This window comes from Pelodiscus sinensis, unplaced genomic scaffold (assembly GCF_049634645.1).
Source record: "Pelodiscus sinensis isolate JC-2024 unplaced genomic scaffold, ASM4963464v1 ctg37, whole genome shotgun sequence".
NCBI lineage: Eukaryota > Metazoa > Chordata > Testudines > Trionychidae > Pelodiscus > Pelodiscus sinensis.
In genome coordinates, this window is record NW_027465869.1 from 848990 (window position 1) to 869394 (window position 20405).

The 20405-nt window shown below is 54.8% G+C and overlaps 2 protein-coding genes and 1 pseudogene across 2 annotated transcripts in view; 1 reads left to right on the forward strand and 2 right to left on the reverse strand.

Annotated features, from left to right (window-relative positions):
- The window catches only part of LOC142824070 (uncharacterized), a 408405-nt gene that overhangs the window by 287530 nt on the left and 100470 nt on the right, over positions 1–20405 (forward strand). The window lies entirely within an intron of this gene.
- LOC142824071 (uncharacterized) overlaps positions 1–20405 on the reverse strand; it is a 142231-nt gene that overhangs the window by 35580 nt on the left and 86246 nt on the right.
- On the reverse strand, positions 103–9476 carry LOC102463362 (zinc finger protein RFP-like; annotated as a pseudogene).

Genomic DNA, 20405 nt, shown 5'->3' on the forward strand with positions numbered 1-20405 from the left:
CTTCAGCTCACAACTAGACACCTAATAGAATCCAAATTAGTTCTGATACTCCATAGTAGAGAGAGAAAGATACAATCAGTGCTGTTTCGGCACTCAGACAAGGCCACACCACCACCAAGTACAAAATCTACCCCCAGCCTCTCAGTCATGGTGGGTGTGTCTATGCAAATTGGACGTATCTATGCAAATGAGATCAGCCCCTGAAGTCTCTTTGCACCACTCGCTACAGTTCACCACCAGATGTCAGAGTAGAGCTTACCCTGACCCTGCTTACACCAGCATCACCCTGTGCTGGGGTGGAGCAAACCCAGGGGCAGGGACGAAAATCGGACTGGGATCCTTCCAGCCAGAGGGTTCCATTCACCCAGCTGCCAGGTGTCTGGTTTTTCACTGGAGGATCCAGTTACAAAGGGAAAGGGGCAGTGACCGGTTGGCACAAAATGTCCAGGTACCTGCAATAACCGTCAGGGGCAGGGATTCCCTCCGGCCTAGGCCGGCACCGGGCAGATGGTCAGGGGAGTCTCATCGTAACCAGGACAGAAATACGGACAGAGCGTCCCGGAGAAGGTGCCGGTGAAGGTGAAGAGATGGGACCCGTCAGTCACATTGTAAAATGAGACCTTGCCCGCCTCGTAGTCCAGGAAAATCCCCACCCGGCTGGGCCTGGCGCTCACGGGGAGGGGGGTTCAAGGGGAGGTAGAGACTGTGTATTTATCCCCACTCCTCAGCCACACGGCCCAGTATCCTTGTTTGGTTGTGAGTGTGACCTTCCCCTTCCTGCTCACAGATTCCCTGCAGACACCCAGGTCCCAGTCAGTCTTGTCTCCCACCTCCACCTCCCAGTAATGCCTCCCACCCGTGAACCCCTCGGCGCCCAGCACACAGGGACAAGGGTCAAATCTCTCCGGTGTGTCGGGCAGATCCTGGCGCGTGTCTCCGAGTCTCACACGTTTCCGATCCTCAGACAGGACGAGGTTGGGATGAGCCGTGTCTGGATCCAGTGTCACGTCCACTGGGGAGAGAGTCTCAGAGTCAGGGCCAGGGGCAGGGGCGGGTCCCTGGGGTCAGCAGGAAATTAACCTGCCCCCCGTTAATTGCTGTGCAGAGGGGTGTTATTGCCTGAGGGGAGTCAGGGCCCCTCTGCTGGTGAGGAGACAAAGAGCAGGAAAAGGGCAGGAGTAGTGGGGGAGGAGTGGCAAGCTGTCAGTGTGGGGAGGGGCAGGGTAATGCTGGGAGAGGAAAGGGGAGGGGCAGATGATGGGGCAGAGGGGGAGGGGTGGAGGGGAGGGAGCCACCATAGGGCAAATGTGGGGCAAGAGGAGCAGGCACAAGGGGACAGAGGGGTGAGGGAAGGGGCAGTCCCCTGGGGGGCTGGGTGGAGGGGCAGATGGCAAGGAGGGCAGAGGGAGGGGTGGACACCAGGGGGAAGAGGGTCACAGGTGAACAGACAGAGGGGTGTGGGGAAGGGGAGGCCCAAGGAAGGCAGAGGGGTGATGATATGTGGGCACCAGTGTGGCAGAGATGGGGTGGGGCCTACACCACAGGACCCAAAGAGGGGCCCAGGTAGGAGACACCAGGCAGGCAGAGGGGCAAAAGGAAGAGCAGGCACCAGGGAGGCAGATTCCCAGGAGTGCTGTGAGCAAGACACAAGGGCTGTGTCTAGACTGGCCAGTTTTTCCAGAAAATCAGCTGCTTTTCCGGAAAAACTTGCCAGCTGTCTACACTGGCCACTTGAATTTCCACAAAAGCACTGACGATTTCATGTAAGATAGTCAATGTTCTTGCGTAAATACTGTGCTGCTCCCGTTTGGGCAAAAGTCCTTTTGCGCAAAAGGACCAGTGTAGACAGCTCAGATTTGTTTTCTGCAAAAAAGCCCTGACTGCGAAAATGGCCATTGGGGCTTTTTTGCGGAAAAGCGCGTCTAGATTGGCTACGGACGCTTTTCTGCAAAAAGTGCTTTTGCGGAAAAGCGTCCGTGCCAATCTAGAAGCTCTGTCCCGAAAATGCTTTTAACGGAAAACTTTTCCGTTAAAATCATTTCTGGAAAATCATGCCAGTCTAGATGCAGACAAGGAGTCGTCCCCTGCTCTCCTCTCTGCTGATCAGGCCTCAGTTTGACAACGGTGTCAAGTTCTGGGCCCCACATTTCAGGAGAGGTGGAGAAATTGGAGAAGGTCCAGAGAATAGGAATAAGAATGATACAAGGTCTAGAGAACATGAGAGAGGAGGGAAGACTGGAGGAATTGGGCTTGTTTAGTCTGGAAAGGAGAAGGCTGAGAGGGGACATGAGAGCGGTTTTCAAGTATCTAAAAGGGTGTCACAAGGAGGAGGGAGAAAAACTGTTCCCCTTGGCCTCTGAGGACAGGACAAGCAGCAAGGGGCTTAAACTGCAGCAAGGGAGGTTTAGGTTGGACACTAGGAAAAACTTTCTGCCTGTCCGGGTGGTGAGACACTGGAATAAGCTGCCTGGGGGGTTGTGGAGTCTCCATCCCTGGAGATATTGAAGAGCGGGTTGGACACACACCTGTCAGGGATGGTCTGGATGGTGCTTGGTCCTGCCGTGAGGGCAGGGGACTGGACTCGATGACTCTCGAGGTCCCTGCCAGTTCTGTGGTTCTGACGGAGGTGAAGGCAGAGAGGGGCCTCAGGGAGGCAGAGGAGAGGTGACCAGAGGGGCTGGTACCAGGGGCTAGAGGGGGATGAGGAGTTCAGGGTCAGGGGGTCAAAGGGCAAGGGGCAGGGGAGAACTAAGGGGAAGGTGGAGGGAGTGTGAGGGGAGAGGGCAAGCAGCAGGGGTGAGGGTGGGGAAGGGAAAGGGGTTTGTGCTGAAGAGAGGGGGGCAGGGCAGAATGAGAAAAGGAAAGACACCAAGGGGCAGAGTGGGGGAGAGACAAATGCTGGGGGACAGGGATGGGGAAGGCACCAGGGCAGATGGGGGTGGTGGTGGCAGGTTTGATCCTCAGTGGGTGGGAAGGGAAGGGTGGGTGCCAGGGGGCTAGAGAGGCACCGGGGAAGGGGTTAAAGGCAGGGGGCAGAGGAGGAGCAGATGGGCATTTGCACAAGAGGGCTTTTGCTCGAACGGGAGCAGCACAGTATTTCCGCAAGAACACTGACAATCTTACATGAGATCATCAGTGTTTCTGCAGAAATTCAAGTGGCCAGTGTAGACAGCTGGCAAGTTGCCAGTCTAGACGCAGCCAGCTTGTATTGCCAGGGACACGCCTGCCCTGCCTGAGGGCCCAGCCCACAGAGCTGGGCTGCCCGGGATCCGTTCTTCCTGGGGCTAGGCACAAACCACGGAGGTGCAATGTGGAGTCATGAAATGCTGGGACCTGAGGCCGGCTGCGGCAGCTGGCACCCCAGGTGGAAGGCGCAATCGGCGCCCCCGCCTGCAAGGCCATGACGTAATCATGGGGCGCCCTAGGCAACTGCCTTGTTTGCCTAGGCTCACGGGCCACCCCTGATCCTATAGACTAATATTTTCTTTTGCTGGTTTCTCAGGTGCCACAGGAGCACTCGTTTTTTTATTTTTTTTAAGGTACAGACTAACATGGTCCCCTCTGAGACCTCTGGGCCTGGCAGTTTCCAGCCCTGGCACCTCTGGGCCCTGAACATAACTTAGTAAAGTAAAAAATGTGCCCCACTTGGCACCTCTTCCATACTACGTTAAGCACTGGCCGCTCCCAGTGACTGGGGAGCAGGGGTGGAGCTGCCGGGTGCTGGTGAGAAGAGGGCGGGTGGCCCAAGGTTTGCTAGCCCACAGGCCCAGTTTAAATTTTTAGAATGAATGTTTATGAAACACCAGTCATATTGGACCGAGGGCACCCTGCCAGGAAGCAGTTTCCGGTCCCAGGCCAAGGGTGGATGAGCAGGATTCAGGTGGGAAGCGTCTCCCGGCCTTAGCTCTGGAGTCACAATCTGACTCCATTACACCCCCCAGCCACTCCCCGGGCTCCAGCTTTGCCAGCAGGGTGTGAGAGGCCCCCTGGCTCCCAGCCCCTGCCTCTAGGGTCCCTGCAAAGGGGTGGGCCCAAGGATCTGGGGGTTACTGCTCTGCCAAGGGCCGGGCCATCTCCCAGGCCTGCAGCAATGGCACAGCGTGGGGGGGGGGGGGGGGGGCTGCAGAGAGCCAGTCTCTCCTGAGAGTGGGAGCTGGAGTCACCGACACCAGAGCAAGGCCAGTTACCTGCGAATTCTCGGGCTCGCCTGAATCCTGGAACAAGCAGAGAGAGAGAGAGAGAGGTGAGAATTCCCACTGCAGAGCTCCCCCCCTCCCCCGCTCCACCCACACAGCGGGAGCAGGGATGTCCGGGCCCCTCCTACCACCGTGGGCTCTGCCCCAGCTCCCCACTGCCTCCGACATCCCTCGGCTGCTTGGCCCACCCCTCCCGCCTGGGCTTTCCCCTGCGCCAATCTCCTCGCGCCCGCCCAGGCTCTCAACAGGCTCTCAACAGCTGCCGTGCCTGGCCCTAGGGCAGCGCCCCGGGATCCTCACCTCTCTCCACAGCCAGCGCCCCTGGAAGGGAAGAGAAAAACCCGTCACTGGGGGGGGGGGGCAGTGCCCAGGGCTCGCGGCCCAGCTCTGCCCCATGCTGCCAGATGTGCCCTGGGAAATCAGGCCCGGGAACCAGTTTCTCAGGTGTTTCTCCCCTCAGCCATGCAGAGAGGCCCCTGGGATTTCACCCGCACTCGCACAGGGGAGGTGCCCAACTCCTATGGGCTCTAGTGGAAGTTAGGGGCCCAGCTGCTCAGGGGCTTCTGAAAGTCCCGCCAGACACCTGTGTGACTCACCGGGCACCTGCCCAGCTCTGAGCTTCTGGCCCAAGGGGTTCAGACACCGGGCCCAGGCGTGCGGCTGGCATCAGACAGGGAGGCATCATGAACATCCAGGAAGCTGGGACTCGGGCCCTGAGTCTGTGACAACATTTCCCACAGCAACCAGCTCCCCTTGCCCCTCGGCCTGTGCAGGCTGGGCTGGGGGACCCTCTGCTTGGCAGCAGGAGGGGGCGGCCCCGGGGACTGGGGCAGTGGGAGAGGCACTTTCACTCCTCGCGCCTCCTCTCCACCATCCACATCCTGCTGGGATCCTGCCGTTTTTCACAGAGCACCCCCCAACCCTGGCCTGGGCTCAGGAACCCACCAGCCCTCCAGGAGCAGACCCTGGGATCTCAGGGACCCAGCCGGGCCTTTCCACACCCCTCCCCACACCCCCATACAGTGAGAGAGGAGCCCCCAGCAGCGCCGCCCCGTACCCAGAAATCCCGTCACGGCCCCCTGGAGACTGTTCTCTCCTGGGAAGTCCCGGATTCTCTGCTCCAGCTCCGAGCACTTGGGCGCCGGATGCGGTGACATCACCTCCTCACCCCTGCAGAGATATGAGGATGTTATTGGCCTCCTGCCTGAGCCCATCAAAGCCAGACAGGGTTGCCAGGTGTCCAATTTTGAACTGGACAGTCCAGTATTTGAGCTTTTTCTTTGGGAAACTGTGACGGCGCGTTGGGGGTCCCCCGTCTCCTGCACCCCGAAATGGCACAAACAGACTGCACCAGCCGGTGGAATAGAGGAAGTTTATTGCCTCTCCAGGATACAGCACAGCACAAATGTAATCAGGTCACAGAGCTGGGCTAGGATGCCTCAGGCCCCCTTGAGATGGGGGAGACTGGGCCCCTAAACTCCAGCCCCTTGCCCTAGGCTGTCTCCTCCATGCTCCCAGACAGCCAGCAACTAACTAACCCTCTTCCAGCCCTGCCCCCCAGCCAGGGCAGCATTCCACCTTCCTTTGTTCCTCTCCATGGGGGGGTGTCTGGCCACTGGTTTGCATAGTGACTCATCCTGTTTTGCTGGGTCGTGGTACCCACGGCAGCCAGTGGGGGTTACCCCAGAGCCAGCAGCATAGAAACCAGCCAGGTACCCCCACTACGTCACAGAAACAAATTGAGAAAATACCAGACACATCAATGTCTGGTATTTTCTAATTAAGTAAGTTTTCTTATTTTCATGAGTATCAGTACGTAGTTGTGTACTCACACAGCATGAGCATGCCCACCAGCCAGGCAGTACACAACTACACAGGGGGGGGGGGGAGGAAGAGCAGGGCTGGGACAATGCATGGGACAGGCAGTGCCCCGGGATCTGCGTGCACCCAGGCTAGCCCCACTCCCCGCGACCTGCTTCCAATTAGCTGGTTCCCCCCTCCTCCCTGATTTCTCCTGGTCAGCCCCACTTCCCATGACCCCCTCCTGACCAGCCCTGCTCCCCACCTGCCGGTTCCCCGCCCCCCCCCCCAATCTCTCCTGCCAGCCCCGCTCCTCCTGTGGCTGGTTCCCCTCCCCCATCTGAGATCAAGTGTGTCTGGTATTTTTGTCAAAACCATCTGGCAACCCTAAAGTCATTCAGGGGAGCGGGTGGGAGCTGGGCCCCGGGACCAAGTGACCTCAGCTGCCCAGGGAGTTTCCTGCCAGTACAACCTGCTGGGCCGAGCCTGGGGCCTCTCTCCAGCCAGAGGGAAAACAGCCTGGGCAGCACCCAGTCCGGCTCCCGCACACCCGGCCTGGCCCATGTGCCCCATTGGGGCCTGGCTGGGCTGCTCCCAGGGCTGAGAGGGGCCCGTTCTCCAGGCCCAGCTGCTCCTCAGCTTCTCCGCTCAGCTCCCAGGGGCCTTGTCACTCGCTGGGGGTGGGGGCTCTGGGACGGGGACACTGCCTCCCTAGGGCCTTGCCTGGGACACTCGGCTCTTTCCCCATGGGCCAGGCCAAAGCTTGGCCCTTGGGGTGACCAGCCTCAGCCCTATTAATATTCCCCTGAGACAGCCCGGTCCCACGGAGGCTTCTCCATCCCAGGCTGTGGGGCAGTCTCCTCCCAGGGTGGCTCACACCCGCACAGCAGCAGAGGTCCCAGGGTGGTGGGTACGGAGGGGGCAGGGTTCAGAGGGTGAGACAGGCCCATGGTGGGGGGCTGGGGCTGGATTCACTGCTGGGCTCTGAGCCTGCTCCAAGCATGATGGGGGGTGAGGGGCAGATGGAGCCTGGACCTACCTGCGTACAGTGCTTCTCTCACCCTAGAGGGGAAGGAAACAGAGCAGAGTCAGTGCCCATGGCCCAGCCCGGCCCCTTGCCCCAGAGGAGCCACACTGCTCCCCTACCCCACAGGTTGCTCCCCCAGGTGAGAGACCCACTGAAGGGCTGTGCTAGGGGGAGCCAAGCCCTTTTCACCAGCTGCTTTGTGTGGGAAGGGGGGAGCGGGCAGCTTTTCACCAGCCTTCCCAATGGGCCAAACTCTCTCTCTGCAGCCCTGGGGCCCTGGCCCTGCAGCCACCCCGGGCCCTGCTCCCTGCGCTGAGTTACCCTGTGAGCCCCCAGTGACTCAGGGGGTCCCCTCCCTGCGCTGGGCTCTGGGTGCGTCTGACTCCGTCTCACCTGCAGCAATTCCAGCGCCGGCTGCCGACACGTCTTCTCCAGCTCCGAGATCAGGGCGCTGAGCTGGGAAATCTCCTCGCCCAGGCGGGCGGCGTGTTCCTCCCTCCTCCTCCCAATCTCCTCGTCCAGCTCCCCCAGCCGGGCCAGCAGGAGGCGCTCTCGCTCCACCAGGAACTGCCGCAGCCGCTTGCACTCCCAGCCCACCAGCTGTCGCTCCATGTCCGTCTGCCTCTGGGGGGGCACAGAGTGGGCGGGGCCGGAACACGGGTGAGTGGGGCCGTGGGAAGTGGCAGGGCCTTGTCCGGGCTGCAGGGAGCGTTTCACTCTGTGTCTTTGCCAGGTCGGCTGGATCTGTCCCAGGGCTTGTCCCAGGGTAAAAGTGTCACCGAAAATCACCCCAACCCCCATCACTGCACCAACAGACTGAGGTGCAGCCCAGGCCTTGGGAAATGGGGCCCAAACCAGCCGCTGGCATCCCTGGGGTGTCTGACACTCACACCCGGGGGTCAGCACAGATCTCCCCTCAGCCTGACCCTGCCACAGCTGGGCACATGCAGCAGTTTGACAGGCCTCACCCCTGCCCCCCGCGGGAGAGAAGCAGAGCCAGAGGCTGCTTGCGGGCAGCCTGAGGTGAACCCACTGACCCCAGTGGGAACTAACACCAGCTTCCCCCAGGAGCCTGACACCCCCTCACATCCCATGCAAAGCGGCTGGGCAGGGCCAGGCACCTACCAGGAGCCTCTCGCTCTCCTTGGCCCAGTCGGATTCCAGGCCCCGGAGCGCGTCTCTCTCCTCCCGCAGACGCTGCAGGCGGCTCAGGATTTGCTCCTGCAAACACAGACAGAGGCTCTGGGGGCTGCTTGGGGCCATTGGCTCGTGCCCAGCGAGAACAGCGCCACGGAGCAGTGAGGCTGGGGGAGCAGCCCCCCCCCCCTCCAGCCCACGGTAACTCCCCAGCAGCGCTGCTGGGCCTGGCCCAGTTTCATGTGGCTGGATGCAGTTCCCAGGCAGGCCCCTGGCTCTACCCAGGGCAGGGCAGGGCAGACACACGCAGGGGACTCTGTCACTGCAGAGAAACTGCCCCTGTAACTCCCTGCCCTGCAGAGCCTGGTCCCTACCTTATATTCCTGGGCAGCCTCCTCGATGGGCACTGCTGTGTGTGCACGGTGAGCCCGGGACTCTCTGCAGATCACACAGATGGGGGCTTGATCCTCCTGGCAGAAGAGCTTCAGGGACTCCTGGTGTCTCTCGCACCCTGGCTGCCCCTTGGGCGCTGGCCCCACCGGGAGCCGCAGGCGTTTCACCAGCTCCACCAGGTTGCCCAGCTGGTAGTTGGGGTGCAGGTGTCTCTGCAGGATGGTCTCTCTGTACTGGGGGCAGGAGAACTTGGGCTCCGACTCCCCCCAGCACTGGCTGAGGCAGGCCTGGCAGAAGTTGTGCCCACACTTGATAGACACCGTGTCTGTGAAATACTCCAGGCAGATGGGACACGTCGCCTCATCCTGGAAGCTCCCGGCCAGGTCCCCAGCAGCCATGGCCCCTCCGCAACCCTGCCCTGCAGGTTAGTTTTGCTTTCTGAGGGTAAGGAAGCAGTGTAGCCTGTTCAAGCTTTTTTTTTTTTTTTTTTTTTTTTTTTTAAGCAGGTTGTACAACTGAGAGCCAATCACACTCGCTGGACTGAAATGAAGAAAGAAAAAGAAGAAAAAAAGAAAAAAACCCGCCAGAGAAGTCAGAGCCCCAGAAATGCCCCAGACAAGCACCAAGCTACCTAAGAAAACTCCCAGGCAGTTACAGACACACAGAATCTTGCCTGTTTAAAAGGCTCAGGGGGAGCCATGTTAGTCTGTAACTAAAAGAAACTTAAAAAACGAGTTTTCATGGGGACCGCCCACTGCTCTGTGTTGGTTGTCTGAGGCAGTGGGTTGTGCCATGGAAGCTCATGATACTCTCCAGATTTTTTGCTAGTCTCTCAGATGCTACAGGGCCAGGTGTTTCTTAAGGCACCCAGAAACTGGTGCAGCTCTCGTTTATAGGCGTAGGCAGGAACTGAATGACTGTGTTCCTTACAGTAAGCTGGGACTGGGGAGGGACTCTGGCGTGTCTACGCAAATCCCTTGCTCCTGCTGTGCTTAGGTGTGTTAAATCTCCACCGGATGCAATGGGGTTTTGCTCAGTATCATCAAGGGGCCCTGTGGCCATTGTCAGTTACTGAGAGAAAATCCTCTCAGGTTTGGGGGTTTTCCTCACAGGTTTAATTGCAGCATCGTCCCCTTTCAGGAGAGAAGCTATTGCCCTGAGTCATGCTCCTCATTAGGGGGGCTAAAGGGTGGAAGGATTAACCCTCCCATTTATCCCTCATGTTTTACAATCAAACTCTGTTCCCCTTTGCACCCAATAAAAGTAACATGCTGCTGAGGCATGTGACTCACCCCGTCATTAATAATTGTCAGAGCCTGGACTCATTTGGGGACCAGTGTCCCCCAGCTACTAAGTCAGGGCTGGCCACCCCCAACAGGCTGTTTTACTGTCCCAGATGAGGTGGAGAATGGCAGTGATAAGGGCCACCACCACCCCAGGAGGCTGGTTTCTGTTTCATTGCCCCATTTCCCAGGGCAGGACCCAGGGTGCTTGCCCCAATCCCTCACGTTCCCCTCCCCTCAAGCCCCACAAGCTTAGGACCAATGATCCCAAGAGGGTGGGTGGCTGCCCCAGGCGAACTGTGTCTGTGCCAGTGACAGGACACAACTGGGTCACTGGGGTCCAGGGCAGAGCCACCCCCCCACTGAGACTCAGCCCCACTCTGCCCCTCCCAGCTGCTGTTCCCCCAACTGCCCTGTAGTCTTCTGGCTCCATCCCCCCACTCTGCTCCTGTGACTATGTCCCCCCCCAGGGCGCCCTCCTAGGTCAGAGGCTGGGCCAGGCATGGGGGGGGATTTGGCTTCCCAGCGATTCACTCCGTTTTGATCCGACTCCCCCCCTCCCGTTCGCCCTTTTCTGTCCGCCCCCCCCTTGCCCGTCCTCAGAGTCGCTCTGTCCCCCCCCCCCCCGACACGGGCTGTGACCCGCTTTGGGGGCCCCCACGTCAGACCAAGGGCAGCTGCTCCCTGGCCCCAGAGCCCGCACGTCGCCCCCCCCATTACTAAGGGCAGAAGCCCCCTGGGGGCGGGGCCGCTGCGTGTCTCTGCCGCCGCAGCAGAAGCAACAGCAGGCGAGGGGGGCGGGGCGGACACAAAATCCCCCCCCCCGCTCCGCTCCGCTCCGCTCTCCCGGCCGGGGCTCAGCGCAGGGAAAGGCCCCGTCGGGCCGAACGCGCAGCAGCACGAGCCCCGCCCCCAGCAGCCCCTCTGGCTCCGCCCCCTCCCCAGCACGTGGGGACCCGCCTCCTTGTTGTGACACGCGGTGCCCGGCCCCGCCCCCAGCAGCTGCTGCAGCTGCCGGGCTTGGGGCGTCCAACCCCGCGGGGCGGGGGCGCGGCCAGGCAGCTCCCGGTCTGAGCTAAGCCCCGGCGCTGATCCGGGAGCGGAGTCACGGATGCGCTGCGCACGCGCGGTCTGACCCCGCCCACCCCATTCCTCAGCGCCCCGGCCGGGTTTTCAATGCGTCTTCCCCCGCCCATCGCTCCCGGCCCCTGCCCAGGCCCCGCTGCGATTGGTCCCTGGGCGGAGCCCGCAGCAGCGTCCGACTCCGCGCGCGGGTAGGGAGGTGGCCGCCACTGCGCATGCGCCGCGTACTGCCCGGGGCGAGTTCTGGGGGAGCCGTTGGGGCCGTTACTCGCCGCGCTGCTGCGGGCGGGGCCGGGACGAGCGCGGGGCGGGGGACTTGGACCGAAATCTCTGGTGGGGGCGGCGGCTCCTTGTCACACGGGGGGGCTGCGCGGTGAGGCTCGTGCTGGTGCGTTGGGGACAAGGGCTCCACCTTCCGCGGGCGGGGCGCGCGGGGACAATGCCCCCCCCCGTGTAGCGATGTGAAGGGGCGGGGGCCCGCACGGGGAGCAAATGCGGATGGGGTGTCAATAGACGAGTCAGTGAGTCCCCCCCCTTCTGTCAGGAGAGGCAGGGCTCACAGCGAGGGGGTGGTTTGGTGAGGGGGAGGGGCAATAACTGCAGCATCCCTGTACCTGCCAGGGGGTGGGTTGGGGGGGCAGGGGAGAGGTTTAAGGCCAGAGACTTTGCATCTTTTGAGAGGTGCTGCTGCCAATCAGGCGACAAAGCCTTAACGTTTGGAGTCCCAGCGCCTGCTGCCAGGCATTGTGGTCTCACGCTAGTGACCTGTTCCCCCCTCGCTCCCTGCACCTGTGAAGACTCAGATTGTAGCAAGGGCACAGAAATGCTCATTTTCATGCCATTGTGAAAAGTTAACTCGAGTTACTGAAAACAATGTTTCAATTCAGCAGCGCTGCTGCCCACACTTATGTTGCATAAATTGCAAGGTTTCGTCCCCTTGGAGGCTAGTCTGATTTACCCCAAGAAGAGAGTCACACTTTCAGGCTGGGTCCAACTCAAGTTTATTGGTTGCAACCACGGTAGGCTAAGGAACTCAATGTTCAAATCAGAGCCGACCCCCAACATCTCATATGCAGGGGTTTTTATAGGGTTCACATCCTTCCTGGTTTAGGTGCCTTAACATGATAGGTTACTTCATTTTTGACGTTTAGCATTCCTATAGGTCAGGTTAATTTTCCCAATGAGGTTAAATACAATGCCTACTTGCTGACTTTGCAGTTACAGCTGTCTTACAGTCATTCACTTTTGCTGAACAATGGGCGAGCCATACTTCCCTTTTTCCTTTCCTGCTTGAGCCGGTCACAAGTTTAAAGGATGTGGAATCTATCCATATCTCTACTTAACAGAAGACTGGTTTCACTTCCCCTCGTCTCCTTATTATAAGTTATTACCTGTGACAGGCCCTAACCTTTGTCATGTCTTACTCCTATACAAATAGCAAATATATCTAAGCATTAGCAATGTATATATATTGTACGTGCCCCTCATAGGGGAATCAATGGCTCCGGGGGATTTGACTTCCCTTTTACACATCAATTCCCCCCTCAAGAGGCTTTCTCTTTCTTATACCTCATCAGTTTCTTCTTTGGCTAATCTTTGGTAATGTACAAGCATTTCACGGTTGACAGTAGTCAATACAGTGCGACATATAGAGGCAATTATACAAGGTATAAAACAGGGCATTAAGCATAATCTAATCACAACAAAACAAAACTAAACAGGAATGTGTACCAACATAGCACAACAAGAGTTTTCCTCTTTTTCTTTGAAACAGTCGTGGTTCAGCATCATGCAGGGGAGAGGTTACTAGCACATCACCCTGTAATATTTCGATTCTTCTGGTGTCCAACAGGTGGGAAAGCAGGACCAGAAGAGAGAGGCTTATCAGCAGTCGGGGTAGGATCATTTTTCAATGGGAAGCATTGGCCAACAGTCAGTTCTTGGCACTTCACAGCGCTGATGGACATAAGAGTCTTTATTCTCTGAGCCAAAAGCCAGCTAGCTCTTTTGGAACCAAGGTTATTTCCTAGGAATAAAGCAAACCATAAAAACAATCCCACGCGGTTGCTTGATACCGGCCTTATCAAAGTGAGGCCTTTTTGGCATGTGGTTGCCAGGGGAACCAGGGTCGCAGTTACTGCTGTAGCATACGCTTCTCAGGCTGACTTAATGATTTGAGTTTGTTAGTCCTTAGCAAGATACCATGGACTGCCTCAGTTTACTCCTATAGTTCTTTTCTCTTGACTTTGGGGTTCTTCTTAATCTACTAGGTTAAATACAACAATTTAAGGGATTTTAATTTACTCTGGAAATGCTGGTACAGCACTATCATTATTATAAATGTTAAAATCTAAACTCTCTACATAATTTGGCAAACACTATTCAAATCCATCCCCAAGATATTTCGTCGCCTTACTGGCACTGCCCATGATTATAGGTTTGACCTCTACTGCCTGGTTGAGTGCTGCAGAGATAGGTGTTTGGCATGGTCCACGGTGTTTCCCTATCTGTGTGTACCTCAGACGGCCAGCCCCGATATATCTTTGGGCATTGGCCACCAACTTCTTGATCTTTGCCTGCAGGGCCAGTAAACCCTCCTCTTGGTACTTACTTCCGCCGTGCCACTCAGCATCTCATGTGTGGTTACCTCCACTACCAAAGTGCGATATATCCACATTCTATTGACGGTTAGGCCGCTTGATGAGGGACTGTTATGCACACAGACGGATATACAGAGGGGCAGGATGGAGTGATCTGTCTGGGTAGTCAAACACCAGTAGGTACCGTTCATTTGGACCAGCTCGATGTTCATTTGTTTTTCTATGACAACCACATCAAGCCTAGGCAGATTCGTCATGATGTTAAATGGGCAGGTACATAAAATTTCCTTATCAAAGTGGGTACAACAATCCCTGGGTATAGGGAGGCTCCCACACCTTCAGAATAAGCAATGCCTTCTATTCTATCTATATGCCCTTGCTTTGGTACAGGCAGGGAGGTTACCATTCTGATCTGATCTGAGTGAGGAATCCTCAGAGGGACCAAAAACAAATGGTTGTACTATGCCCTGTCCAGGTGGGCCTTTGGGTCCTCATGGATTCTCTCTTTCCCTACTCCAATGGGTAGGCACAGGGGAGATTGGGGACTCACCACCATAAGAACTAAGTGGTAGTGGCTAAAGCTTACCTTATTCTTCAATACTGGCCTTCTAATTTCTTTATTTTACTTCCAATCCAATTAGCTTCTGGTCCAAACATCAGGTTAGGTCTACAGAGCTGGACAGATCCTTCAAACTATTTAGGATCAATTGATTAGCTTGGCTGGTGTGTAGGCCTTTACGGGCACTGGATATTACTGCATTTACAAGTCTGGATTCTCATACAATTTCTGGGCTATGACATAAGTGTTGCTGATAGGGTTACCAGGCTCAAACCAATCTGCGATGGTATCTGCTAAGCCTTGTCATTGCCTAATCAGGCATTTGCCAATTTGATTAACCAGTCTAGCACACAGCTGGTCTGTACCAGTGTGGAACATCATCAAGGTAAGGATCAGTGACAGTTGTCCTGGTTCTGGAACAGGGGCCTGTTCAGGGCATGGTGCACAACTGGGAGGCTCCATTTTGTCCTTAAAGTCCTGGTTGATGATATCCAAATGAGGGCAAGTTAGCAATGGCCATTAAAACAAAACTAGTCTGGTGGGAAGGAGCTAGTACTGTCTCCCATCCTTCTGTTCACGTAATGTACTCCTTGCTTCCTTCCAGTTCTTTTTGTTCACCTGTGGAGACATTGTTAACATTCTCCTAGCCTAAACAATTTTCTATTCACAACATTTGCAATACGTATTACAATTAAGACACACAAGACAAACTTGGACAGAACACAAACACATGTCATGACACAGAACCATGGCATTTTGTTGTTGTTTTTCTTCAACTGGCGCCAGCGCTTTCTGATGATCTGAAAGACAAGAAAACATTTCTCCCCCCCCATCGGGGTGGCCTATTATAACTTAAAATACTGCCTAAGATCTGCAAGGGGAACAGGTTACAGCTAGTTCCTTACCATTTTCATGTGCGAGTGAGCTGCAACTTTCTGAGAACAAGAGCGCTTCATCGGTACTCGTGACCTTCCACTCCCTTGAATTACCTTAGAGTTGCTAGCCCTCCCCAACAGTGGCATGGTTCAGTTTCCCTCTTGTATTGCAGACCGGGCTCTTTTTTTTTCCTCTTATGATCTGTCTTGATCCTGCTAAATTACTTTTCTTAATTACACAGATTTGTCTAGCATTAATTTGGTAAGGAGAGTGGGCTTTCTAATTAGCCCCCACACTTCCTAATTCTTTTCAGTATATGATTTTCATAACATCCAGGCTGCAGCAGTTGAGTTATGCTGCTGGCTCTGGGGTGAATCACTTGCTCATGTTCTGTAAGGAGATTTATGTTGCAGAATGTGTCTCCTTGTTAGGGCAGATTTAGTTTTTAGTGATTACATCTTCACATTCAATTTCTACTGGTTGACATCTGGGTGGCTTTTAAGTTACCTTCCCCCACGCCCTCAAGCCAATTATAACAGCGTGTGAGGGAAAGGTTTTAACTGTTTGTTATGTTTTTTTCCTCTGGATGGCCCCCACTCATATGTTGTGAAACATCTTTGGGTTGCCTGCGTTTCTAGCCGTAGAGGCTGTCGTTATCTATTTGCTAAGAAGGGCTTGAGAATTTCCTGAAGTTGCTTGGATTCGATCCTTGCTCAAAGCCCGCATTCCCTTTTCAATCTCATAGCTTAGGAAGGTGCATATTTGGGCCTTCTCTTGTGAAACTTTATATCCCTTCTTCCCTAGGGCATTCAACAGGGGTTCCGTTGCCCTTTTTCCCTTTTGCATATCTGGACTGGTAATCAACAAATCATCAATATACTGGAGGAGAGCTACCTCAGGGTGCTGCCCCCTCCAGTCTTCTAAGTCTTTTTGCAATGTCGTCCCAAAAATATGGGGGGATGACACAAAACCCTGGGGCAACACAGTCCACAACAGCTGGGTTTTGTGATGGGTGTCTGGGTCTTCCCATTCAAAAGCAAATAATTTCCAACTATCTTTGTGTAAAGGTATAGAAAAGAAAGCATCTTTCAAGTCTAATACCGTAAACACTGTTGTGTCTGCTGGAATTTGTGTTAAGATAGTGTGTGGGTTGGGGACCATAGGATGGTCTACAAGAACTTTCTCATTTATTGCCCGTAAGTCTTGCACGAGTCTATAAGAGACGCTATCCGGTTTTGGCATCCCTAAAATAGGGGTGTTGAAGGGAGAGGAACTTTCTACTACCTAGCCATATCTTTTGAATTGTTCGATTAATGGCTTTAAGCCTATCCAGGTGGCTCTTTTTTTCTCTCTCAGGGGATATTGCTTTACACCCACAGAGCCTTCTCCTTCAATGAGAGGAATTCTTACTGGAGTCACAAACTTTGCTCGGGCAGGGGTCTCATCTGCCCATACACATGGATTGACTCCTTCTAAGACCTCAGTCCCTTTTGTCTCTAACAGCATCTCAGCTGCACAGAGAGCCATCTGGTAATTTGAGCCCTGTTTCACCGGCAGCTGCACTACATTCTGATCACTACGGAAGAAAATTTTAGCTTGCAGCTTAATTAGCATATCTCGCCCTAGCAGGGCAACTGGGCATGCAGATGAAACAACAAAGGCATGCTCTAGCATAATTTTTTTCTAATCTTCGTGAGGGAGGGGTCTACATACGGGTAGCCTGCTTCTCTTTCCCTCAATTCCTTCTATCGTCACACGCTTTCCACTTTCTTTAGCTGAAGGGGGTTTTATGGGGATCATAGAGAACGTGGCTCCAATATCCACCAGAGCCTCATAGTCCCTGTCACCCACCCTTATTTTTACCATGGGATCCTTTCGAGCTTTAGCTCGTAGGGTGGTGGCCTTAGATCCCGGTCCCCTTCAACTAGATTCTTCTCTGGAGGATTCTGCCCGCATCTGGCGGTTCTCCGGTTGTCTTTTCTTCCCCTTTGCCTTCAATTTTGGGCAGTCTCTCTTCCAATGTCCTTTTTCCCCATCAGTGCACACATTCATCAACTGCTACCCGTCCCTTTCCTTTCTGAGGGGGCCCCTTATGGTCCGGCCTCTGGTTGCTGGAGAGTGCTGCAGCCAGCACTGCCATCTGCTTCTGCGCTCTCTTATCTTCCCTCCTCTATTACTTCTCTAAGGGGGTACTGATGGTATGATGATCCTGGATCTGATGGGCCTTTTCGCAAGAAGTATTTTTTGCCCGAACTGAGTAGTCCACCCTGTTGGCTCAGCCCCCCCCTCACTTCAGCCTCTGCAGGGGGGGCTGAAGTGAATCCAGGACCAGCAGGAGTCTGATAAGGGGGGGGGTAACTTTTCAGATGTAAGTTCACTTATGATTTCAGAGTTACTGTTTCCTCCTGAAGTGGCAGGAGAGGAACAATTCTTATTCTCTCTAATAGGGCTAGACCCTCCTGAAGAAGAAGGGGGTTTCCTCTTCTTTCCATAGGACTCAAATTCCTCATCACTAGAGGGAGCCAGTATTTCAGGGCTTTTACCTCCCAAGGTCTTTGCCTTTGCAGCCATGACCTTACACACACCCATACTACATTTTAATATCCATTTTGGTCGATCCTGGACATGGAATAACCAACAATCAATATATGGGAAGTGATCCCACTGTCCATCCCGCGTCACAACTCTATGTGTTAGGGATACCAGGTTTCCATCAAAGGAGCCCGTATCTGGCCATCCGACACCAAAAGTAGGCCACTCAAGTTGACAAAATTTAATTAACTCATCTTTTGCCATTTTTACTCTATAGTCACTTTTAAAATTACTAAAATTCTGTAACATGCATCCCCAATGGGGTTGCGGAGTTTTCTATCCGGGAACTTCCCGAACCCATATCTATCTATTTATATATATTGCGCGCACACACACATACACAGTCAACAAGCTTTTATCGCGGCTCCGTGTGTCGATGGAATGACACCACACCAGCTTTTAGCGTCCGAACTCAGAGAGGGTCCAGCGCTTGGCTGCCTCACTAGAGACACCGGTGTGCCCTTGTGGAGCCGTGACACTTAAGACGGGCCTATTAGACAGCAACAAATATAGACAAACAGGGGGCTTGGAGACTCGCTGGGTCACGAGGTTCGGCTGACCCCCCTTGCAATCAAGAAATCCTGGTCATCGGATTTCCCCTTGCAGGATTCTTGGGGCGGCTGGAGTCAGCTTAAGTCTCAGACCTGGTCAGCGACAGTCATGCTTACACACAAACCTGTGGTTTCACAATTTAGGTTTCCAACAAATCATTTAAAACAAAGAACAAGAGTACTCCTACTAAAAACAAAAGCAATCCACTGGAGTTTTCCTAACTCCTCATAACTTCCCCACGCAACCCACGGGTTCATGGTGTTCCTTCTGGGGCTTACAGAGGCTTTTACCATTCGGGTGCGACCCGCCTACCCTATACGTGTTTTCCTACCGGATACACCGTGTTTATTCGAAGTTCCTACTGTCCTCGAAGGACAGTTCTCGAATTACCAACACTACCCAAAACACAGGGAATTATCGGTATACTCACTCTGTCTCCGCCCCGGCGCCTTCCTCTTTTCTTCGGACCTGACAGCCTCGTGTGACTCATTCAATAGAGACTCCTTTAACTTTCCGGATGTCCCGACTCACGCTTTCGGTGCCGTGACGGACTCAAACAGTCCGGTGCGCACTTCACGGTCACCTACAGCGAATCTTGTCGTCCGACTCCAGAGTAGTCCAAGGGATGTCCCATCTGGGGTGCCAATTTGTTGCATAAATTGCAAGGTTTCGTCCCCTTGGAGGCTAGTCTGATTTACCCCAAGAAGAGAGTCACACTTTCAGGCTGGGTCCAACTCAAGTTTATTGGTTGCAACCACGGTAGGCTAAGGAACTCAATGTTCAAATCAGAGCCGACCCCCAACATCTCATATGCAGGGGTTTTTATAGGGTTCACATCCTTCCTGGTTTAGGTGCCTTAACATGATAGGTTACTTCATTTTTGACGTTTAGCATTCCTATAGGTCAGGTTAATTTTCCCAATGAGGTTAAATACAATGCCTACTTGCTGACTTTGCAGTTACAGCTGTCTTACAGTCATTCACTTTTGCTGAACAATGGGCGAGCCATACTTCCCTTTTTCCTTTCCTGCTTGAGCCGGTCACAAGTTTAAAGGATGTGGAATCTATCCATATCTCTACTTAACAGAAGACTGGTTTCACTTCCCCTCGTCTCCTTATTATAAGTTATTACCTGTGACAGGCCCTAACCTTTGTCATGTCTTACTCCTATACAAATAGCAAATATATCTAAGCATTAGCAATGTATATATATTGTACGTGCCCCTCATAGGGGAATCAATGGCTCCGGGGGATTTGACTTCCCTTTTACACATCACTTACATACATCAGTGAATTTTGCCTGGCCTGGCTGTCCCTGCACGGCCACAGATAATGCCCCGAGGGTTCCTCCTGACCTGGGTGGAGTGAGGAGGGAAGGACACACCAGCAAAGGTGTCCCACAGGTACATGGGCCCAACATCCTACAGGCTGGAATATTCCCAGGGGTTGCTCCCAGGCCAGGCCTGGGAGGCGTATGTGCTGCTGCTGCAACCCAGAGCTGCCCAGGCAGAACTGGCAGCCTGACCCCACTGCTTCATGCAGCTGCTCTTTGGCCATGGCTGGGGCTGTGCTTGGGCTGCCCGGAATGGGGTTTCTGCTTTACCCTTCACTTAGTTGGGGGATGGGTTTGTTTGTTTTCTTTCCGTAGTGCGTGATTGGTTCCTAGGTGGGCCTGCTGCTCCAAACAGCTGGGACAGCCCCATGCTGCACCTGTGCTGATTTGACTTTTGGGCCTTATGGTTACTGCAGGCCTCATTCTCACTCCTGCTCCACCCCCACATAGCTGTGGGACCAGGCTCAGTACTGGGGCAACCTTGTTGTGACATGGCAGCTGTTGGGTGTGTGGCTGTGCCTGGCTCCCAGCAGCGGGGCAGGACAGTGGAGGAGGGCGGGGATGGATTTTGAGGAGGGAAGGCAGCACCACCCATCTGGCACTTGTAGGCATCAATGTGTGGGGGTCTGTCTGAAGGACACACAGGCTGTGGGGGAGGGGACAGGCTGTGGCAAGGCTGCGGGGGGTTGCAGTTCAGCTTGTGGAAATTGGGAAGACTGGCACAGCTGGGCTGGGAGAGGAGGAGTGGTTGTGACCCACCGTCCTGTGCTGCTTGTGGGTCAGGTTTTGGGTATCTGGAAGCAGGGTCTGCGGGCTCTGCTCCAACTGTGCAATGGCCTTGCCTCAGGCTGGCTCAGTGCTGCCTTTTTCCTCTATTGTTGCTCATGGCGAGAAACTGCTGGATCCCTAAGGGCTGTTAAGTCTAGAGCAGGCTTGGGCAAAACGCAGCCCATGAGCCGAATTAAACCCACCAAG